This window comes from Pan troglodytes, chromosome 9 (genome assembly GCF_028858775.2).
Source record: "Pan troglodytes isolate AG18354 chromosome 9, NHGRI_mPanTro3-v2.0_pri, whole genome shotgun sequence".
Taxonomy (NCBI): Eukaryota; Metazoa; Chordata; class Mammalia; order Primates; family Hominidae; genus Pan; species Pan troglodytes.
In genome coordinates this window covers 103,199,098-103,224,731 of record NC_072407.2, presented here as the reverse complement: position 1 = coordinate 103,224,731, position 25,634 = coordinate 103,199,098, and the positions used below count along the sequence as shown (strand labels likewise).

Sequence of the window (25,634 nt, the reverse complement as noted above, 5' to 3'; positions counted from 1 at the left end):
ATGATACTAGAAAAACTGGATAGCTATATGAAGAAGAATAAAGCTAGACCCCTACCTCTCACCATATACAAAAATCTGATCAAAATGGATTAAAGATTTAAATCTAAAACCTCAGGCTATGAAAGTATTAGAAGAAAACATTGGAAAAATACTCCAGGACATTGGTCTAGGCAAAGATTTTTTGTAAGACCTCAAAAGCACAGATAACCAAAGTAAGAATAGACAAATGAGATTACATTAAGCCAAAAAGCTCCTGCACAGCAAAGGAAACAATCAACAAGTGAAGAGACAACCCACAGAACGGGAGAAAATATTTGCAGACTATCTATCCAACAAAGGATTAACAATCAGATTATGTAAGGAGCTCAAACAACTCAATAGGAAAAAAATCTAATAAAGTGATTTTAAAACGGGCAAAAGATATAAATAGACATTTCCCAAAAGAAGACATACAAATGGCAAACAAGTATATAAAAAGATGCTCAACATCACTAATCATCAGAGAAATGCATATCAAAACTACAATGAAATATCAACTTATCCCAGTTAAAATGGCATTTATCAAAAAGGCAATAACGAATGCTGGCAAGGAAGTGAGGAAAGAGGAACTCTTGTACATTGTTAGTGGAAATGTAAATTAGTACAGCCATTATGGAGAACAGTATGAAGGTTCCTCAAAAAATGAAAAATAGAATTGTCATATGATCCAGTAATTCCACTACTGTATATATAGCCAAAAGAAAAGAAACCAATATATTGGAAAGACATCTGCATGCCCATGGTTACTGCAGCACTACTCTAAATAGCTAAAATACAGAATCAACCTAAGTGCCATCAATGGACAAAAGGATAAAGAAAATGTTGTACATATACACCAAGAAGTATTATTCAGCCATAAAAAAGAAACATTGCATGTTCTCAGTCATATGTGGAAGCTAAGAGTGAATCTCATGAAAATAGAGAATAAATTGGTGGTTATAGAGGCCAGGAAAGGTAAGGGGGAGGGAGGAATGAAGAGAAGTTGATGAATGGTGTATTAGTCCATTCTCATGCTGCTAACAAAGACATACCTGAGACTGGGTAATTTATAAAAGAAAGAGGTTTAATTGACTCACAGTTCAGCTTGGCTGGGGAGGCTGCAGGAAAATTACAGTCACGGTGGAAGGGGAAGCAAACACATCTTTCTTCACATGGCGGCAGGACAGAGAGGAACTGAGCAAAAGGAATAAAAGTTCATTATAAAACCATCAGATATCATGAGAACTCACTATCATAAGAAGAGTATGAGGGTAATTGTCTCCATGATTCAATTACCTCCCACTGGGTCCCTCCCATGACCCATGGGGATTATGAGAACTACAATTCAAGATGAGATTTGGGTGGGGACACAGCCAAACCATATCATTCTGCCCCTGGCCCCTCCTAAATGTCATGATTTCACATTTGAAAACACAATCGTGCCCTTCCAACAGTCCCCAAAGTCTTAACTCATTCCAGCATTAACTCAAAAGTCCAAGTCCAAAGTCTCATCTGAGACAAGTCCCTTCCACCTATGAGCCTGTAAAATCAAAAGCAAGTTAGTTACTTCCTAGATACAATGGGGCCATTAAGTAAACACACCCATTCCAAATTGGAGAAACTGACCAAAAGAAAGGAGCTACAGGCACCATGCAAGTCTGAAATCCAATAGGGCAGTCATTAAACCTTAAAGTTCCAAAATGATCTCCTTTGACTCTATGTCTCACATCCAGTTCATGCTGATGCAAGAGGTGGACTCCCACAGATTTGGCAGCTCTGTCCCTGTGGCTTTCCAGAGTACAGCCCCTCTCCTGGCTGCTTTCATGGCTGGCATTGAGTGTCTATAGCTTTTCCAGGTGCACTGTTGGTGGAGCTACCATTCTGGGGTCTGGAGGATGGTGACTGTCTTCTCACAGCTCCACCAGGCTGTGCTCCAGTGGGGACTCTGTGTGGGGAGCCCCACTGGACCGTTCACCCTTTTAGCTTCCCATATTTGCCTTCCACACTACCCTAGCAGAGGTTCTCCATGAGGAGAACCTACAGCAAACTTGTGCCTGGACATCCAGGCATTTCCATACATCCTCTCAAATCTAGGCAGAGGTTCCCAAACCTCAATTCTTGACTTCTGTGCACTTGCATGCCCAACACCACATGTAAGCCACCAAGGCTAGGGGCTTGTACCCTCTGAAGCAGAGGCCTGAGATGTACACTGGCCCACTTTAGCCACAGCTGGAGCTGAAGCAGTTGGGATTCAGGGCACCATCTCCTGAGGCAGCATAGAGCAGGGGGGCCCTGGGCCCAGCTCAAGAAACAATTGTTTCCTCCTAGGCTTCCAGGCCTGTGATGGGAGGGGCTGCTGTGAGGGTCTCTGACATGCCCTGGAGACATTTTCCCCATTGTCCTGGTGATTAAAATTTGGTTCCTCATTACTCATGCAAATTTCTGCAGCCAGCTTGAATTTCTCCTTAGAAAATGGGTTTTTCTTTTGTACTGCATCCTCAGGCTGCAAATTTTCCAAATGTTAATGCTCTGCTTCCCTTTTAAACATAAGTTATAATTCCAAACCATATCTTTGTGACTACATAAAAATGAATGCTTTTAACAGCAAACAAGTCACTTCTTGAACACTTTGTTGCTTAGAAATTTCTTCTGCCAGATACCCTAAATCAACTCTCTCAAGTTCAAAGTTCCACAGATCTCTAGGGCAGGGTAATATACTGCCAGTTTCTTTGCATAGCAAGAGTGACCTTTACTCCAGTATCCAACAAGTTCCTAATCTCCATCTGAGACCACCTCAGCCTGGACTTCATTGTCCATATCACTATCAGCATTTTGGTCAAAGCCATTTAACAAGTCTCTAGGAAGTTCCAAGCTTTTCACATCTTCCTGTCTTCTGAGCCCTCCAATTCTCTAGGAAATTCCAATCTTTCCCACATTTTCCTATCTTCCTCTGAGCCCTCCAAACTGTTTCAACCTATGCCTGTTACCAAGTTCCAAAGTTGCTTCCACATTTTTGGGTATCTTTACAGCAGCACCCCACTACCTGGTACCAATTTACTATACTAGTCCATTCTCATGCTGCTAATAAAGACATATCCAAAACTGGGTAATCTGTAAGGGGAAAGAGGTTGAATTGACTCACAGTTCCACATGGCTGGGGAGGCCGCAGGAAACTTAAAATCATGGCAGAAGGGAAAGCAAACACGTCCTTCTGCACATGGCAGCAGGTGAGAGGTACCAAGTAAAAGGGGGAAAAGCCCCTTATAAAGCCACCAGATCTCATAAGAACTCACTATCATGAGAACAGCATGAAGGTATCTGCCTCTCTGATTCAATTACTTCAGTTACATAACATGTGAAGATTATGGGAACTACATTCAAGATGAGATTTTGGTGGGGACACAGCCAAATCGTATCAAATGAGTACAAATATACAGTTTGATAGAATAAATAAGACCTAGTGTTTGATGGGTCAGCAGGGTAACTATAGTTTACAATAAGGTATTGCACAAATTCTTATCTTCTAGCTATTTGTCATCTAACAGTATTGTAAACTATAAAATGGTTTTAGCATAAAGAAAAGAAAAATATTTAAGGTGATAGATATATCAAGTATACTGATTTGATCACTGTAAATTATATGAATGTATTAAATTATTACATGTACTCCAACTAGGTATATCTATTCAGTTAAAAATAGCAAAAGGACAAAAAAAGATATACCATGCAGTCACTAATGAAAAGAACCCTGAAATGGATATATTGATATTGTTCAAAGTAGGCTTCACAGCAAAGAAAATTATCAGAATAAGAAGAAAATTACATAATAATATAAGGGGCATTTGATCAAGAAAATAAAATAATTCTGAATGTATATGCATCAAACAGTGTTTGCAAATACATGAAGCCAAAACTAATAGAACTGAAGAAAAATAGACAAATTCACAATACAGTTGGAGCCTTCAACACTTCTCCCTCAGTAATAAATAGAAGTAGACAGAAAAATAGCAAGGATATAGATGAAGTGAACATCACCATCAACCAACTGAAATGCTATAGAGCCTCACACCCCCAAACAGCACAATACACATTCTTTTAAACCACAGATGGAACATTCACCAGCACAGACCATATTCTGAATCAGAAAACTTAAATTTATAAGAATTGAAAGCATGCAAAGTATGATCTGACAATAATGAAATTGACATAGAGAAATGCTAGGTTCTGAGGATGTGAAAAGATACAGTCTATATTCCCAAGAAACATGGAGTCTAACTGGAGACACATTTAACCATTAAATTCTGTACTACATGCCATATGCTGTACACAAAATACAACACAACATGGAAAGTGCTCTGATACAACAATAAATTTCTCTGATTGCACTGGCAGTGTCCAGGTAGGTTTCACAGAGGAAGTAATATCTAATCTAGACTTTCAGTAAAAAAAAAAAAAAAAAAGAAACTTTTATTTAAAATGAGATACCAAAGGAATTGTGAAGATGTTTTGATTTTTAAGTTGAAATTACATATAAACACAGAAAACACAGACAGTAATTTCAAATATAGACTAACTTCCAAATCTCTTCAAAGATAGTTGTCATAAAAGAGAATAATAACTGAAAACAAGAGATGACTTTGAAAGTCCTGGTAAATATTTTTGGCAAAAAAGCAGCTTGGAAGGCAGGCCTCCCAGTGAGAAAGAAAGAACAATTTTATTCATTCAGTATCAAAATCATAAATTGTGTATTCCAAAAAAAAAGAAAGATGAAGAAATGCAAGTAATAATAAAGGGAGCTACAGACATCTCATTGTTTTTGCATTTAATACTAGAAAGACATGTATCATAATTGGAGTTGACCTAAGTGAGGTGGCATAAACTGCTTAAATTTAGTACTAAAATCAAGCACAAAATGAAATTAATTGGGTATCTCTAATAATATGATTAATGGTTATTCTGCTTCATGGTAATTAGCCAGAAATATTAGCCATATGTATGAAGATTTATAACATTTCTTTTACCAAATAAAAGTATTTCTAAATCCAGTTAATAAAAGGAAAGGGGAGAGTAACAGAGCAGAAAGTTTATTTATATCCCTCCTAAAAACTCCGTTTTCAAAGCAGGTCTTTCAATTCCTTATCAGTAAGTATCCATAGGCCTGGACTTCTAGGATCATCATCACCATCACCACCAATTGTTATTATTAGCAGTTACAATCTAATGAACAGTCTATTAGCCTGTGTGATGGTTAACACTGAGTGTCAACTTGATGGGATTGAGGGGTGCAAAGTATTGATCCTGGGTGTGTCTATGAGGGTGTTGCCAAAGGAGATTAACATTTGAGTCAGTGGGCTGGAAAAGGCAGATCCACCCTTAATCTGGGTGGGCACAATCTAATCAGCTGCCAGTGCAGCCAGGATATAAAGCAGGCAAAAAAAAACAGGAAAAGACCTCAGCCCACCTACATCTTTCTCCCATGCTGGAAGTTTCCTGCCCTTCGGACTCCAAGTTCTTCAGCTTTGGGACTCAGACTGGCTTCCTTGCTCCTTAGCTTGCAGGCAGACTATTGTGGGACCTTGTATCATGTGAGTTAATACTATATGGTAAACTCCCCTTTATATATATATCCATCCTATTAGTTCTGTCCCTATAGAGAACCCTGACTAATACAGTCTGCATGGGATGACATAATAAAATACCAAAGACTGGGTAGCTTAAATGACAAGATTTATTTTGTCACTGTTCTGCAGGCTGGAAGTCTGAGGTCAAGGTGCCAGAGTTGGTTTCTGGTGAGGCCTCTCTTCCTGGCTTGCAGATGGCTGCCTTCTTAGTGTGCCCTCCCAGTCCTTCCTCTGGGTTCACATGTATGTAGAGTGGGGAAGAGAGCAAGAGAGAGAGAGAGAGAACTCTATCTTTCCTCTTTTTATAACGACAGCAGTCATATCAGATTAGGCTCCATCCTTATAACCTCAATCAATCTTACTGCCTCCTTAAAGGCCCTACCTCCATATATAGTCAAATTGGGGGTTAATGCTTCAACATATGAATTGGGTGGGGTAGCACACAATTCAGTCCATAATAAACACCTACCACATACCACATATTATACCAACCTTAGTATCTCAATGTGCTCCTACATCAACCTTACTAGATACTAAGTAATCCACTTTGAAAATCAGTAAACAGCCATACAAAGAATTTAAATAACTAGTCATATGACAAGTAAAATAGAGAAAATATTGTAAAATATGTTTCAACTTCCAGGAAAAACTTGGTGGCAACTAAGTTATGAATTATTCCACTTCTCTAGAAAGCCATAGGGAAATAAGAATAATCAGAAAAAAAATGCACATTCAATGGTCAACAAAGGCAGAACACAGAATAAATACCTCCAAGCTACAAATTTTGTGTAAATGCTGCCTGTAGCAAAATTGTTAGTGACATCTTGCAGAAAACTGAAATGAGATATGATAAAACTCAAGGTGAAGGAGGGGACAATGGGAGAATAGTGTGACAACTATCACCACATAAACATACCCAGGAGAGGACCACACTCTGAATGGGAACTGCTATGAGCAAGGCTGGGGAGCACACTTGGAGGCAGAGAAAGAGAGCTCAGAAGTGACCCAGGGCTAGTAGATAATAACATAATTTTTAAAATCTTCTATATGTAAGGGAGATTTTCCAGAAGGCATGATCTCTTCCTTGGTGATACAGGTAGATTAGAACCTGAAGAAGTTTATGTATGGCAGTAGAACCTCCTCTGAGCCAAGATACATTCAAAAAGCAGTAGAGAAAATGAAATAAAACCTAGCTCTGTCACTGTAACAGAGGTGACAGCCTTTGAGTTACAGAGGTGCCAGGTTACCCTGGTCTTTCCCCTTTCCCCAACGTGAGATTCTTGTAAACAGCTGGTTCATAAATATAAAATTAAATCAAGTGTGAGAAACAAAAAGAATAATCACTGCATCTACACAACAATTTTATATTTTAAAAATGGGAAAAGAGTTTATCAGGGGAAAGCAAATCAAAACCATAATAAAATACCAACTCACTATAGTTAGAATGGTGATTATCAAAAAGACAACGGAAAACAAGTGTTGTGGAAGAACAGAGAAGAAGGAACACATAGACACCATTGATGGGATTATAAATTAGTAGAGCTGCTATGAAAAACAGTATAGGGGCTCCTGAAAAAATTAAAAACAGAACTCCCATATGATTCAGCAAACCCACTTATTGGTATATATCCAAAGGAAATGAAACCAGCATATTGAAGAGATATCCACACTCTTGTGTTTATTGCAGCGCTATCTATAATAACCAAGATCTGTAATCAACCCAAGTGTCCAACAACACATGAATCGATAAAGAAAATGTGGCATATATACAGAATGGAATACTATTCAGCCATAATAAAGAATGAAATCCTGTAATTTGAGACAACACGGATGGACCTGGAGGACATTATGTTAACAGAAATAAGTTAGACACAGAAATATAAATACCACATAATCTCACTCATATGCAGAATTTTAAAAATTCATTGATATCACAGAAGCAGATAGTAGAATGTTCACCAGAAACTGGAGAGAGGAGGGGAAAGGGGAGGATGGGAAGAGGATGCTCAACGGGTACAAAGTTACAATTAGATAAGAGAAATAAATCCTGGTGTTCTACTTCATGTTCTCACTCCTGAGTGGGAGTTGAACAATGAAAACTCATGGACACAGGAAGGGAAACAATGCACACCAGGGTCTGTCAGCGGGTGGGAGTCAGGTGGGGGTAGGGAGAGCATAAGGATAAATAGCTAATGTATGCTGGGCTTAAAACCTAGGTGATGCGTTGATAGGTGCAGCAAACCACCATGGTACAAGATTACCTATGTAACAAGCCTGCATGTTCTGCACATACTATCACAGAACTTAAAATAAGAATTTTAAAAAAATTCTGGTATTCTATTGCACAGTAGGGTAATGATGGTAACATTAAGGTATTGTATATTACAAAATAGCTAGAAGAGAGGCTTTTGAATGGCCTCACTGCAAAGAAATGATAAATGGGTGAAGCAATGGATACACGAAATACCCTGATTCAATCATTATACAATATATATATAGTAAAACATAAAATTATACCCATAAATATATACAATTGCATGTCAATAAATAAATAAATAAATATTGGAAATAACAAAATAGTTTTATTTTAAAAATCAGCAATGTTGACACTGATAATATGAAAATTGTAAACCACTAAGTTTTGGACAAATATTGAAGAAAGAAAACCACAAAGCAGAAATACAAACACTCAGGGAAGAGATGGCCAGAAAACAGTGGCTTATGATAGAACAATAAGTGTAGATGAATCAAGAACTTGAAAAACTCAAGGATTAAAAATAGAAAAAAGGCCAAAAAAAAATTTCAGAAATCAAGACTAAATTTGATGAAAAATAAATATGAAAAAGCCTTGACAAAATTCAAACTCATTCCCAATGAAAAATTCAAGACAGTAAAAAGCTATAAACACTTAGTAATACATGTGTATGTGTATATATATGTACATATGTACATATATTATATATATGTACATATGTACATATATTACATATATGTACATATATTACTGTGTGTATATATTTTATACTGTGTCTGTGTATGTTCCCATTCAGAGAACATTCAGAGACAATAAGAAGCTATGAATACTGAGTGTGTGTGTGTATATATATATATATATACACACACATACACACACATGCACACACACATATATACATATTACATATAACTTATCACCAGCATATAACATTGTTACATATGTGTATATATACATATACATATATATATCTCTCACAATCCTAAAGCAGCATTGGACCCAATGAGGAAACACCACAGGAACTCCAATTAAGTTCAGAAATAAGGCAAGGATGATTATCTCTACCACTTAGCATAATACTAGACACATAAGTCACTGCATTTAGAAAAGATAAAAGAGGCATAAAAATTACAGAAGATGAAATAAAATCATCTTTATATGCAGATAATATGGTGGTATACTTGGAAAATCCTACTAACTCAATAGAATTCATTGAAGTAGTAGGTTATGAAATTAACACTCAAATATCAGTAGAATTAGTATACGCAAATAGTAGCCATGAGGAGATAAAAATAAAAAGAAAATTACACTTATATAGCAACAGAAAATATAAAACACTTAGAATAAACTTCAAGTGTTCAAAGCTATACAAAGAAAACTATAAAACACTGGTTAAAAACACATATGTAGTCTTAACTTATGGAACAACATGTTAACAAATGGAAAGATGACGGGGTTTTCTAGATATACAATCATGTCATCTGCAAATAGGGACAATTTGACTTCCAGCCCAAAATATCCTTAAGCTGATAAGCAACTTCAGCAAAGTCTCAGGATACAAAATCAATGTGCAAAAATCACAAGCACTCTTATACACCAATAATCGACAAACAGACAGCCAAATCGTGAGTGAACTCCCATTCACAATTGCTTCAAAGAGAATAAAATACCTAGGAATCCAACTTACAAGGGATGTGAAGGACCTCTTCAAGGAGAACTACAAACCACTGCTCAATGAAATAAAACAGGATACAAACAAATGGAAGAACATTCCATGCTCATGGGTAGGAAGAATTAATATCGTGAAAATGGCCATACTGCCCAAGGTAATTTATAGATTCAATGCCATCCCCATCAAGCTACCAATGACTTTCTTCACAGAATTGGAAAAAACTACTTTCAAGTTCATATGGAACCAAAAAAGAGCCTGCATTGCCAAGTCAATCCTAAGCCAAAAGAACAAAGCTGGAGGCATCACGCTACCTGACTTCAAACTATACTACAAGGCTACAGTAACCAAAACAGCATGGTACTGGTACCAAAACAGAGATATAGATCAATGGAACAGAACAGAGCCCTCAGAAATAATGCTGCATATCTACAACCATCTGATCTTTGACAAACCTGACAAAAACAAGAAATGGGGAAAGGATTCCCTATTTAATAAACAGTGCTGGGAAAACTGGCTAGCCATATGTAGAATGCTGAAACTGGATCCCTTCCTTACACCTTACACAAAAGTTAATTCAAGATGGATTAAAGACTTACATGTTAGACTGAAAACCATAAAAACCCTAGAAGAAAACCTAGGCAATACCATTCAGGAAACAGGCATGGGCAAGGACTTCATGTCTAAAACACCAAAAGCAATGGCAACAAAAGCCAAAATTGACAAATGGGATCTAATTAAACTAAAGAGCTTCTGCACAGCAAAAGAAACTACCATCAGAGTGAACAGGCAACCTACAGAATGGGAGAAAATTTCTGCAATCTACTCATCTGACCAAGGGCTAATATCCAGAATCTACAATGAACTCCAACAAATTTACAAGAAAAAAACAAACAACCCCATCAAAAAGTGGGCGAAAGATATGAACAGACACTTCTCAAAAGAAGACATTTATGTAGCCAACAAACACATGAAAAAATGCTCATCATCACTGGCCATCAGAGAAATGCAAATCAAAACCACAATGAGATACCATCTCACACCAGTTAGAATGGCAATCATCAAAAAGTCAGGAAACAACAGGTGCTAGAGAGGATGTGGAGAAATAGGAACACTTTCACACTGTTGGTGGGACTGTAAACTAGTTCAACCATTGTGGAAGTCAGTGTGGCGATTCCTCAGGATCTAGAACTAGAAATACCATTTGACCCAGCCATCCCATTACTGGGTATATACCCAAAGGATTATAAATCAAGCCGCTATAAAGACAAATGCACATGTATGTTTATTGCACTATTCACAATAGCAAAGACTTGGAACCAAGCCAAATGTCCAACAATGATAGACTGGATTAAGAAAATGTGGCATATATATACCATGGAATACTATGCAGCCATAAAAAATGATGAGTTCATGTCCTTTGTAGGGACATGGATGAAGCTGGAAACCATTATTCTCAGCAAACTATCGCAAGGACAAAAAACCAAACACTGCATGTTCTCACTCATAGGTGGGAATTGAACAATGAGAACACATGGACACGGGAAGGGGAACATCACACACCAGGACCTGTTGTGGGGTTGGGGGAGGGATAGCATTAGGAGATATACCTAATGTTAAATGACGAGTTAATGGGTGCAGCACATCAACATGGCACATGTATACATATGTAACCTGCACGTTGTGCACATGTACCCTAAAACTTAAAGTATAACTAAAAAAAAAAAAGGAAAAGAATGGGGCATATGGAGTAATAAACTAGTCTAGGTACTGGACTAATGTAGGAAAAAACATGAAATCGGGCCTACAAAAAGACTGTGTTTCTCATTAAATTTCGTAATATAAGAAAAAAAACAAAACAAATGGAAAGACATATTTTGTTCTTGGTTAGAACTTATCAATATCATCAAGATTTCATTTCTTGCTAACTTAATTTGCCATGTATTTATTTTCATATAAATTAATATATAATTTTATTTATGAAGTATTCAATTCCAATAAAAATACCAACAATCTTTTTTATAGAGCGAGGTAAGTTCATACTAAAGCTCACATAAAAAATAGACAAGAAGAGATAGTGAGCAAAACCTAAAATAGAATAGTTTTGAAGATGTTCTAGCCCCATAAGATATTAAAACATATTATAAAACCTTTGTAATTAAAACAATGCGGACTACTATACGAAGAGAAAGACCAATAGAACAGAATAGAGAGTACAAAAGTAAACCATATGACATATGGAAAATCTAATATATGACAAAGACAGTATCTCAAATCACTGGGGGCAGAAATGGACTTTATATTTAAGGGTGTTGGGACAACTGAAAAGTCATTTGGAAAAGATAAACTTAAATCCATTCCTCATGCCATAAATAAGAATAAGCTCCAAACGAATTAAAGATCTAAATGGTTTTAAACTATGTGAGTACTAGATAAAAAAAACCAGGGGTAAATTCCTTTATAAAGTTAGGGTAGCAAAAGACTTTGCAATTATATCTTAAATTCCAGGCTGGGCACAGTGGTTTACACCTACAATCTCAGTGCTTTCGAACGTCAAGGCAGGAGGATAGCTTGAGGCCAGGAGTTTGGGACCAGCCTGGGCAACATCGTGAAACCTCCATCTCTGCAAAAAAAAAAAAAAAAAAGTTAGTAACAATTAACCAGGCATAGTGGCACCTATGTATAGTCCTAGCTACTCAGGAGGCTGAGCAGGGGGATCCCTTGAGCCTACGAGTTTGAGGTTACAGTGAGCTACGATTGTGCCATTGCACAGAGTGAGGCCCTGTCTCTTAAAAAAAAATTCCAGATGTAATTTTTTAAATTAACAAACTGAACTACACAAAATTTTTTAAAAAGTATTTTTCATGGCAAGAAATGACAAGAAATTGGGAATATAAATAATTTGCCAGAAAAAAATTTACAACATATATGACAAATAAATATATAAAATATAAATATTCTAAATATAAAAAGATTTTAATAATTGAAAGAAAAACTCCAAAAAATCATAAAATGGGCAAAAGAATAGGAAATTTATAATGATATAAAGACCACTTAAAATATGAAAATATGAGCACATAAAAGGATATCATATCTCATCTATCAGACTGGCAAAATGTCAAAAGCTAAAATTCACTTTGTTGATGAAACTGCAGGGAAACAAGCACTCTCTTGTATTGCTGGTAGGAGTGTAAAACAGTACAACTTCTATGGAGGAGAATTTGGTACTTAACAAAACCACACATTCATTTATCTTTCATACCTAGCAATCCTACCTCTTGAATTTACCTTGAACGTACATTTCCAAGAATATGAAAATACATATGCACGAGATAGTTCTTTCTTGTAAAATATTAGAAACTACTTAAATGTTCAAACATAAGATATTGTTTGAATAAACTATTGTTTATATGCAGACAACAGAGTACTATGTGGCTGTAAATATTAATGAAGAAGATCTCTCTGGCCTGATATAAAATTATTTCTGGAATATAGTAAATAAAAAGAGCTACCTTTTGTGTGAGAAATAAAAAGAAATAAAAAAGCAAACACATCTGAATGTGTAAACAAAAAGAAAAGGGGCATTAACTAGAAAAAAATGAAATTGGGAGTAAAGTGAAGGGGACAGGAGAGGGCATCATAATTTACTGAGGATAACTTTTTGTGTAGTTATGACTTTTGGAAGTATGTTAATGTTCTATATCTTCTATAAAAATAAATCACCAAGGAGTTAAGAAACAAACTATTAAAATATCTAATACTTAGAGCAAATTGAAACAAATGTACACAACTCTATTAGAAATGAATAACATAATCATCCTGGAGAGAAATTTTTTTAAAACCCCAATTTTTAAAAACACAATATTTAACTATAGCGCTTCAGTCTGTGGGTAGGGATGAAGGGAAGAAGAGCAAACTAAATTGGAATTTTGTGTAGGTATTTTTATAGTGGTATGCATAAAATAATTAGGAGATTATTTTATGTATAAGAGAGTAAATACTTTGATGTTGCTGGGAATCAGTGTTCTCTTTCCCTATGGAAGAAGTGAGATACAAACAGAATGGGGAAAGGCAAGAACACCTCTATGGCAATCAACTGAATTTGAGAGTATCAGTAAGAACTCATGATTTCTTTCTTTTTTGGGGGGGGTGGTGAGGGGAAAATAGAGTCTCTCACTCTGTCACCCAGCTGGAGTGCAGTGGCGAGGTCTCAGCTCACTGAAACCTCTGCCTCCCAGGCAGAGGTATGTATGTAATGTCTTCAGAAGGACACAAAATCACTAATACAGTACTCCAACCAGAGAGCTTAACTTGAATGTAATCATAAAGAAACAACAGACTAACCAAAAATGAGGATTAGTCTATTGTTTTAAAAGAACCAGCATATTTCGAAATGTCAAGGTCATGAAAAACTAAGAAAAGCTAAGGAGCTATTTTAGATTAAAGGAGATTAAAAAGACATGACAACTAAATGTAACACATGATCCTGAACTGGAGGGAAAAACATGCTATAAGGAATTTTATTTGATCAATTGAAAAAATTAGAAAAATGAGAGATTAATGTATTGTTTCAGTGTCAAGTTTCCTGAGGGTGATAACCATACTATGTTAATGTAAGAAAATGTCCTTGTTCACACTGAAGTAGTTACGAGTAAAGCAGTATGATTTGTGCAACTTACTCCCAAATGGTCCAGAAAAAAATGTATTTCAATCTGTATCTGTAAATGAATGAATAGACATTATATAATAGATTAGATAGATTAGATTTGATAGAGCAAACAGTAAAGTAAATTGGACAAGATGTTGGAAAGTCTGGAAGAAGGATATATGGGAGCTTTTGTACCCTTCTTGAAATTTTTCAGTAAGTTTGAAATTATTTCCAAATAAAAACATTAACAATGAGTACACAAGGACATAAAGTTGGAGACAAAAGACTCTGGGGACTCCAAAATGTAGTGCAAGAGGATTGAAAAACTACCTCTTGGGTACAATGTTCAATATGTGGGTGATGGGTACACTAGAAGCCCAATCCTTACCGCCATGCAATATACCTATGTAATGAATAAACACATGTGCCTCCCTGAATCTAAAAAAAAAAAAAGTTTTAAAAAATTAAATGAGAACAAACAAAATAGACTCCCTGTGTAGTGGGTTGAATTATGTCTCCCTAAAAGATATGTTCAAATCCTAAGCTTTCATACCCGTGAATCTGACCTTATAAGGTCTTTGCAAATGTAATTAGTTAAGGATCTTGAGATGAAATCATACTGGATTAGGCTGAGCCCTATATCTAATGACTGGTACCCATATAAGAGAAGAGGACACAGAGAGACACACAGAGAAAAAGGCCATGTAAAAATGAAGGTAGAAATGGGATATATGCAGATAAAAGTCAAAGAATGCCAAGGATTTCTGAGAATCACTAGAAGCTACGAAGAAGCAAAAATGGATTCGTCCCTAGAACCTTCAGATAGAGCATGACCTTGGCAACACTTTGATTTTGAACTTCTAGTCTCTAGCACTATTGGAGAATATATTTCTGTTGTTTTAAGCCACCAAACTTGTGGTAATTTGTTACGTAAATTGTGGGAAATTGACACATAAGTAATTATAGGAAATAAACAGCAAAAAGAAGAAAAAAGAAACAGAAATAAAGAAAACTTTAAAAATAGAAAGAAAATAGACATATAACACAGGCGGAAGAGACCTAATAATTTCATAAATGTAGTCTCCAAAAAAGAAAATAACAATGGAAAACGATGAATATTTTAAGCTATCATTTAAAAAGGAAATACTTCCCTATAATAAAACAATTTAATCTACATATTGAAACAGCACATCAAAATCATATCACAATCTGATTCAGAATAGTCAACAATAATATTTATCTTAGAAAGTCTATTAAACTCAGTGATGAAGAAAGGCTCCTTAAGAAACTTGTAATGGAAAGAAAAACACAATGGCATGAGTCTTCTCCACATTCAGGAAACAGAGGAGCAACACCTACAAGATACACAACAAAAGAAAGTCCCCAGATTTCATACACAGTCAAGCACTTCTGCAAGTATAAAGACAGAAGACCAAGAACTTTGAACATGTATGAACTTAGTGAGGATTTTTCACCTTTTGAAAAATACTAAAGAAACCACATTTGGTGATGAAATCTACAGCAGTTGGCATTAGATATTTTAACCAAAGAAAATCTAAAATTAAAACCAACATTGGAATAAGAATCACTGCATAGAATATTATAAGTGGAAAGAGAATGGGAAGAAATGTGAAAAACAGAAAATGCTCTATGATTGACCTGTTTGTATAAGTAGGAAAGGAAGAATATTAAGATAAAGCTGAGAACAAATAAATGTAGAAGCATATTAAAAAATACAATGGGAAGCACTAGTAAAGGTAACATGATTAAATTGATTTAAGGAAGAAAGAGGAGGAGGAAAAACATACAACCATCTTTAAGTGATACATTATTTGAATACTAAAATTAAAATTAAGTCATCTTTTTTTTTTTTGAAATGGAGTCTCGCTCTGTCACCCAGGCTGGAGTGTAATGGCGCAACCTTGGCTCATTGCAACCTCCACCTCCCGGGTTCAAGGCATTCTCCTGCCTCAGCTTCCCAAGTAGCTGGGACTACAGGCATGTGCCACCATGCCTGGCTAATTTTTGTATTTTTAGTAGAAACAGGGTTTCACCATGTTGGCCAGGCTGGTCTCGAACTCCTGACCTCAAGTGATCTGCCCGCTTCGGCCTCCCAAAGTGCTGGGATTACAGGAATGAGCCACCATGGCTGGCCAAGTCTTCTTAATAACTAGTTTTCATCACCATTTCTTCATGTACACTAGGGTTAAGGCCTAAAGAAAACATCTGCGGTTATTTCTGTGATTACAGGAGTTTTAATTCTTAAATTTTTTTATTATCAAAAACTTATTTCAAAGCCTATACCATGTCAAACTTTGTTTTTGTAATTACAGTTTTTACCAATAAACTGTTTCTCTCATTCTTTCACAAATAATGATCAAGACTTTAGGAAGAGAGACATATGGTGTAGAATGAAAATTGGTAGTCAACTGAAGGTAACCATCTAGGAAACTAGAGTTGAAGACCACCTTAATGTGGAATAGCAACAAAAATGCATGAACCAGATTGAGAATTAGCAACATAGAGAATGTCAGAGAAAAGAAAGGGAAGTAGATTCTCCTGCGGCAATAAAACATAAATCACTATGCGAGCTTGAGACCCTTCCTTCTCTTTTATTCCTGTTTACTGGAATTGTTCTATACAGGTAGCTATTTAAGATGAGAACTACTACCATGTTCTATATTTTCTAAATTTAGCTATGCTGTTATATTGTGCTTTCACAATAACTGGTATTGTAAAAAGATAATGGCTTTTGCTAAGCCAAAATTTTCTAATTTTCAATGAATTGAGTAGTTTTTAGTTTAAGTCAGAATAATGAAAAAATGAAGGCTTTTTGTAAGGAATGAGTTTGGCTGACAACTGAAAAAGGCCTGCAGCTCCAGAAATGGTCTGGTGATAGGGGGATTTTTTTTTTTTGCACTTAATCATGCATCTTATATTTTCCTTAACGTATGATTTTCCAGTTGTATGTATACACTCCTTTTCTTTTTATTGGGAATCCAATGTCCTTCTCAATAGTAATAGTTCTTATATGTAGTATAACTGTAAAAGTAAGAGAAAGCCTTTTTTGTCTCACGTTATAGTTTTAAACTTAAAATTACCATTATTTTATTTTAAAATCGACTATAAAATTACTATTGATCTTGTTAACCTCATGAGAAAGTATTATTTCTGGTGTTTAAGCTTGTAAAGATACCACTATTTTACATAGCATTTGTTCCTTTTTTATCAAAATTATCATAACAGTATTATATTCCTTTCCTTCCTCCTAGACAAATTAGGGAATGAAAGATTTTTGTCTGCCTTTTTGAATAAACTGTAGGAAAAAGACAGAAAAGAAAAAAGATTGTTGGAAAAGCTAAGTCTTCCCTCTATTAATGAGTAAAGGTTTTTCTCTTTTTAAAAATTTTAAGTTATGATTTTGGCTAAATGAATGACTTATGGTAACCTGGAATTCTATTTTATAATATCAAGTGTCTTAAATCTTTGATATTTTACAAACTTTCCAAAATCAAATTATAAAGTATGTGATTTTCTGACCTAATTAATTTTTTAGCTATTAGGTCACCTAAACTCCAAAAGTGACATTTGGCTTATTTGGTATAAAAATCATACAGAAAGCATTGTCAAATATGAAACGGTGTTTGGCTTTCTTTGGGTTGTATTTGTATAAATGTGTTAGTGGTATGTGTTCCAAAATTATGAGAAACTCCTATAATTCTCATATGACTTAGTATGTTATTAATAATTACAATTGTTATGTAAAACTGTTGTATGCCACAGAAGTAATCAAAATTCCCAGTCAATTGTGGCTTTAATAGTGGCTGTACTAAAACTTTTTATCATACACAGATAATTGTTGTCTTGTTTTAATCCTCTTTAAAAGGTGGTTTATAATCAACTATAGGACTCTAACAGGTGTTCTTGGATGCAGGTTTCTAATAACTTTGGAGACTGTGTGACATTAGGATAGAGAAAAAAAACTTTCAGGAGTCAGGGAGAGCTGAAATGTCCCTGACTACCAAGCAGGACAGGAGTTAACTGTATGGAGTGAAGTAACAGAAGACTGAATTAATTTATGTGACATTTTGCTTAAAATGTTGTTCATCCTTTGCTTTGTTTTTCAGAGTCAAGGAAACTTTTTTTAAAAGCTATTTACAACTTTTAACACTTGAGTAAAGTATATTCCTGTGAACAAAATTTGGACCATACTTGTTTCTCTCTACCTGATTTCTTCATAATTTAGAAACTATTTGTAAGTATTATTGACTTATGGCAATATAGTTATTTCCATAAGTACAATAAATCTGTTTTCATTTGTAACAGGACACAGTTGGAGAAAATGGTTATTTTACCAAGCCTTTGACTTGAATGTTATGCTTTTCTTTGAGAAATAAAACTTGACTTACAGAGCCAATAAAAGCCCCTTGGGAAAACTGGCTTCATACCTTGCCTACCCTGTCCCTGTGCAAGGTTCCTGAACTGTGGTAAGTAAAGAATGTCACTTTCTGACAGACCCAGGAGCCCCAAGTTATCTTTGGACCTCAAGAGGAGAGGAATTTACCCAACTCATAGGTAGTTGAGGGTACAAACCCACGGCTGAGCTCAGCTTTAAGAAAAGGTCTTATCGGAAATTCCTTATGGAAGAGAGTTCCATCAAAGCCAATTTTACAAGCCTATGTGAAAAATAATTATTCTTGCTGCACTTTATACAAATAAAGTATAATAAAGCAAATTCGACTACCATCATTTGTCTTTAGTAAAAATGGAAGACGAGAGAGAGAAAAAAATTATGTTTCAAGAACTATGGTATACTTGTTATTATATTCTAGTCTTATCAGTTGTTTTTTTTTTTTCCTGCAATTTAGGCTGACCTTGCTTATTACCACGAACCAGTCAGCGATCTCTGACTGCAGCTCAGGAAAAACAAGAAGGATGGGTAATGTATAAATATGAATCAATATCCTAATTCTGGGCACACATTAGAATCAGCTATCAACCCCGTATCAGCTTGGTTCCACCAGTTGCCCAGTTCATAGAAAGCCTTCTTATTTAGTTTACTTGGGATAATTTCACTTATTTTGCTTTACTGTTGTGAAATATATTGCTGTTGTACTCTTTGTGTAGGAATGCAGGATAAGCTTACTGAATGTTTTCTTAAATTAAACACTTATTCATCTTCCAAATATCACCTTTTGTCAGAACTCAGAGTTATGAATGGCCTCTCCTCTCTACACTGAATTCAAAAGACCCTAATACTTAGGCAGGAATATCATCGCCCCTATTCAGCATGAAGAAGTTACAGAAAGTGGATCTTTATCCTTCTGCAACCCTTAGGATTAAGGGTTCTCTTATAAAAGAGAGGGGGGATATGTCAGAGGCATTTGAACCAGAGTGACTCTATCTTGAATAGGGACTGGGTAAAATAAGGCTGAGATCTACTGGGCTACATTTCCAGGCAGTTAGTCATTCTAAGTCACAGAAAGAGACAGGAGGTCAGCACAGATATAGATCACAAAGACCTCGCTGATAAAACAGTTTGCAGTAAAGAAACTGGCCAAAACCCACCTAAACCAAGATGGTGACAAGAGTGACCTGTGGTCATCCTCTCTGCTCATTATTCACTAATTATAATGCATTGGCATGTTAAAAGACACTCCCACCAGTGCCATGACAGTTTACAGATGCCATGGCAACATCCAGAAGTTACCCTATATGGTCTAAAAAGGGGAGGAACCCTCAGCTCCAGGAATTACCCACCCCTTTTCTAGAAAACTCATGAATAATCCACCCCTTGTTTAGCATATAATCAAGAAATAACCATAAAAACAGGCAACCAGCAGCCCTTGGGGCTGCTCTGCCTATGGAACAGCTATTCTTTTATTCCTTTACTCTCTTAACAAACTTGCTTCACCTTAAAAATATATATACATGTTAAGATAAACAGCTGGTATTTATGACTCCTGCTTCAAAAGATTTGATTGTGGAATGTAGTAGAGGAATTACCTTCTAGTTCTTGACCTTCATACTCCTGCCCAATATCATGATACCTTTCCTCTAAATTGCACAAAATGTATCATTCATATTAACCATATAAACTACAGATTATGGCAGATTTTTATCTTTAGTACTTACATTTGCCAATCTTTCCTTATCCTAAAATATTCTACATAAACTTTTTTTTTTTTTTTTTTTTGAGATGGAGTCTTGCTCTGGCGCCCAGGCTGGAGTGCAGTGGCATGATCTCGGCCCACTGCAAGCTCCGTTTCCTGGGTTCACGCCGTTCTCCTGCCTCAGCCTCCCGAGTAGCTGGGACTACAGGTGCCCGCCACCACGCCTGGCTAATTTTTTGTATATTTAGTAGAGACGGGGTTTCACCGTGTTAGCCAGGATAGTCTGGATCTCCTGACCTCGTGATCCGCCCGCCTTGGCCTCCCAAAGTGCTGGGATTACAGGTGTGAGCCACCGTGCCCAGCCTATAAACTTTTAATGGTAATATAAAAAAAATCCCTAAAAGCTATATTACATTAAAGAGAAAAAACTAGACAACAAAATTAAAAATTAAAAGTATTTCCAAACTGCAATACAAGCCAGGTCTAGTTAAGTGTATATAGTCCCATGGACACAAAAGTGTAACAAATGAAGCTATGTGTAAACTCTGAACAACTATATGCTAAACTGTAGAACCAAAGAAATGAGAGCCATAGCCATCAGCAATTAGTGCATAAGGTTGAAGACTAATTCAAGGCATCTAAAGGGGTATTTGGAGTAGATAGTTATTGTGAAATATCATGTAAAATAGAATTGCCAATATATATGTACATATGCATGTATAAAAAATAATCAGGATAAATATATGAAAAGATTACATTTATAAAAATAAGTGGGCTATTAAATTCATTCATACATTAGTGTGAATTTCTTTCTCAGTTTAGATTAAGTATCACTTAGGACTCTGAGGGAAATAAGATCTTGGTATAATGTCAGACACTATTTGTTGAATTCCCAACAGCCATCTCCCTACTCTTACTTCTTTCTAACTAAACCCCAGTTGTGTTCACATATTGATAGCAAAGGACGCAGAGCAGTGGACACAGCTGCAGGAGATGAACCACGGTTAGTCTAATCAAATTCTTGTTTGAGTAACTTGTTTAGTGGTGGACAGATGACTCAGTTCTAGCCAATATGTTTTGATAGGATGTCTATGGAGTGGGCTTCTGGGTAAGAATTTTTCCCCCTGATTTGAAAAAATAATGCCAAGAGAAATTCTCCTTATTCCTAATTCTGTATGAGGTTATGTGAGGCTCTGATGCCTGCAGCTTTAGTAGCCATCTTTGGATGCTGAGGTTAGCTCACTGAAAAGGCAGGGAGTCTGGGACTGTGAGACTATTACTGAGCCAATGATTAACCAACCCTACAACTACTTTCCTCCAGACTTCTTGTTATGAGGGATAATAAACTTCTATTATATAACTCACTTTTTGTTGAGTATCCTGTCACTTCAGGCAAAATATATACTATCTGACATGGGTATAAAAATCAGGTATACTTTGCAGGTTATTCAGTACATCTGTGGAAGGGCCTTAGTAACCCAGTGGTTGTACTGGGGCAGTGAATTCAGAAACCGAGGGAGCACCAGGAAGGTCAGAGAAGTGACCTTTGTATACTCCTTCTCTTGTAGTATCCATCAAGTCCCAAGTTACACCTGCAATTAGCCCTATGTAAATATAGAAGAAATGCCTCAAGCTAGAACCACAGATATCAAATCCTATTTCTCAAACTTGTATAGACAATAAAAATTTCCAACTAGCCAAGTCATAGGTCTGGGTGGCCCAATATGCCCTACTGAATGTGTTCGTATTTCTGGGTCCTCAGAGCAACTAAATGTTTCTACATTATTTCAAGAACCTTGTCAACTATCCAACACTTGGTACTGTAAAAAATAAAGAAACACAATATTTAAAATAAAAATCACACTACATTTGATATCAGAAGCCCTAGTAGTGAGTTCTGGCTCTCCTAACAACTATCTCTAAGACAGCAAGCTTCAATTTCCTCATCTGCAAAATGGAGATAATAATACATATGTCATGAAGTTTTATGAACATTATATATGACAGTGCAGAAACTGCAGTACAACTTGGAAAATAACATACAAAGCAAGCTGTTTAATGACATAGTATAGGCAGATGTTTGTAAAAATGAATGAATGATTCCTTAGTTCTCTATAAAAACTGAAAAGCAAACATGACAAAACTGAATCATCTTTTCAAGTTTAAGAAAGCTTCAGGACTTTCTTTGCATGCTATGCTCACTGTCATAGTGGATAGCCAACACCAAAAAGCAGCTTGTGCCAAAATACATTTATCTATGAAAACTATACCTATCATTGTATTCTTTTATTTTATTCTATTAATATGAAAATATACCATGTAGGCTGGGCACAGTGGCTCATACCTGTAATCCCAGCACTTTGAGAGGTCAAGGTGGGCGGATCACCTGAGCCTGACGTCAGGAGTTCAAGACCAGCCTGGCCAACATGGTGAAACCCCGTCTCTACTAAGAAAAAAAAAAAAAAAAAATTAGCTGGGTATGGTGGCATGCGCCTGTAGTCCCAGCTACTCGGAAGGCTGAGGCACGAGAATCATTTGAACCTAGGAGGCGGAGGTTGCAGTAGGCTGAGATTGCACCACTGCACTCCAGTCTGGGCAACAGAGTGAGATTCCATCTCAAAAAAAGAAAGAAAATATACTATGTATACAGTGGAATTCATGATACCAAAATCAGATAAAGTCATTACAAGAAACGAAACCAACAGGCCAGTGTTCCTAATGAGTAGAAATTTTAAAATTCTAAACAAGCTTTTAACAAATCAAAATGCAATATATGAAAGTAATACATTATGATGAAGTGGGATTTAGCCAAAGAATACAAGGTTCATTTAACATTCAAAGCTCAAGTACTGTCATTCACCATATTAACCAATTAAAAAAGAAAAACTGTATGATTATCTCAACGGATGCTGAAATAACATTCGGCAAAAACCTACATTTACCCTTAATAAAATTTTCAGCAAACTCAGAATAGAAGGGAATTTCTTCAACCTGAGAAGGGGTATCTATGAAAAACCTGCAGCAAACATCATGTTTAATGTTAAAAGACTGAATGGTTTCTTCCTAAAATCAAAAAACTGGCAAGGATTCCCAACCTCATCACTCCAGCTAAAGATCAATTGTGTAAACACTAAGAATGCACAATATAGAAATTCAGTATAATTATAAAATGGTCTCCAAAATTCCTGCCCCCCGTTGTACAGTATTTGTATAATTGCCTCTCCTTGAATGTGGACTTGACTATCAATATGATCGGTGTCACTTCTGTGGATAATGTTACATTTATGGCAAAAGGAAATGTGAAGATGTAATTAAGATCCCAAATCAGGTCAGGTGAGGTGGCTCATGCCTGCATATCCCCGCACTTTGGGAAGCTGAGTGGGGAGGATCACTTGAACCCAGGAGTTTGGGAGCTGCCAGGGCAACACAGCAAGACTGACCCTATCTCCATAAAAAAAATAAGAAATAAAAATTTGCCAAGCACAGTGGTACATGCCTATAGTCCTAGCTACTTGGGAGACTGAAGCAGGAAGATTGCTTGAGCCCAGGAGTTTGAGGTTGCAATGAGCTGAGATCATGCCACTGCACTCCATCCTGGGCAACAGAATGAGACTCTGCAAAAAAAAAAAAAAAAAAAAAAAATCCCAAATCAGTTTTGATAATATGGGTATGGACATCATCTGGGAGGGTCTGACTTAATCAGGCAGAAACCCTTAAAAAGCATGAGTAAAATTGTTTCCTGCTGACCTCAAAGAAGATGAAAGTCACATGAGTTCTACAGCTGCCAGGAACTGAACACTGCCTGCCAGTCACCTGAATAAGTCTAGATGGGCACCCTAAGCCATAGATGACAACGCAGTGTTGGCTAATCCACTGATTGCAGCCATGTGAGCCCTAAGCAATGGATCCATCCAACCGATGCCCAGACTCCTGACCCATGGAAACTGTAAGATAATAACTGAGTGCTCTTTCAAGCTAGTAAGTTTGTGGTACTTCCTGACTCAGCAATGGAAAGCTAATATATACATCATCCAAAATACCAGCAAAAATATGAAATAATTGGAGAGAAATCTGACAAAAGATGTGAAAGACCTGTACACTGAAAGCTTGAAAACATAGATGAGAGAAGGAGAGATATATTACCTGTATGGGTTGGAAGACTTAATTTTAGTGAGAAGCCAGTTCTCTCAAAATTCATCTATAATTTCAGCTCAATCCTAATCAATATTGCAGAAGGGGTTTTTTTTGCAGATATTAACAAACTGTTTCTAACATTTAAATGAAAATGCAAATGACCTAGACAAAACAATTTTGAAAAAGAAGAATAAAGTTGGAGCACTAGAACATTAAGTATCCATGGGGGGAAGGGGGGCTCCACCCAGGAGGGAAGATGGTCTAGCCTTTAACTCTGTCCTACTGGGAAGGGAGCTAGGTGGCTGAGGGCTCTTCCATTTTGGCATTTCCATTTCTGGGGAGGGGGTTCAAAGTCACCAACACGCTGAGAGCTGGAGTTCAGAAACAGAAGTGGGGGGCCACTGTTACCACTCTGCTTAGAAACTTTATGGGTTGCCTCTCATGCAATCTGTAGCTTCAGAGCACACCTTCGATCCTGTCTCTTCCCTCAAACAGCTGTGGGCTGCCCCTCCTCACCCCCAGGGCTGGAAGGTTAGAGGAAGAATGCTATCATTTATACAGAGGGATTTAAAAAATAACAGCTTAAAAAATTACAGCTACATCAATCAAGAAAATGTATTGACATAAAAACTGTCCAATAATACAGTTAAATGGAATGGAGGGTACAGAAACAGATCTCCACATATTTGAATAACTGATTCTCAACAAAGGTGCAAAGGCAATTAGTGAAGGGGTATTCTTTTCAGCAAATGGCACTGAAACAACTGGATATCCACATGCAAAAAAGTGAATTTTGATCTAGACCTTATACCATATTAAAAAGTAACTTTAAAATGTATCACAGATATAAATGTAAAACCTAAAACTATAAAGCCAAAAGAAAACATGACAGAAAACATTTATGACCTTGGGTTTAGCAAGGAATATTCAGTTATGACACCAAAAGCATAATTCATAAAAATGTAAATAAAGAGGCTTTATCAATATTAAAAACATCTGCTCTTCAAAAGATCCTGTTAAGAGAACTTAAAGACAAGCCACAGGCTAGAAGAAACTACTTTCAAATCCCATATATGACAATGGACTTCTAACAGAATTCATAAAGAACTCTGAAAATTCAACAATAACAAAACAATTCAATTTTTTTTAAAAAAGCAAACAAAAGATTTGAACAGAC

At 36.2% G+C, this 25,634-nt stretch overlaps 1 long non-coding RNA gene across 1 annotated transcript in view; it reads right to left on the bottom strand.

Moving 5' to 3' along the window:
* Positions 1–1,100: 1,100 nt before the first annotated feature.
* LOC104001300 (uncharacterized) overlaps positions 1,101–25,634 on the bottom strand; it is a 31,465-nt gene continuing 6,931 nt past the window's right edge. The window contains exons 4-5 of the long non-coding RNA XR_001707514.4: positions 12,096–12,185; positions 1,101–1,212 (exon numbers count right to left, since the gene is read on the bottom strand). This is a non-coding gene — a long non-coding RNA (uncharacterized LOC104001300). The remainder of the gene's footprint in view (positions 1,213–12,095; positions 12,186–25,634) is intronic.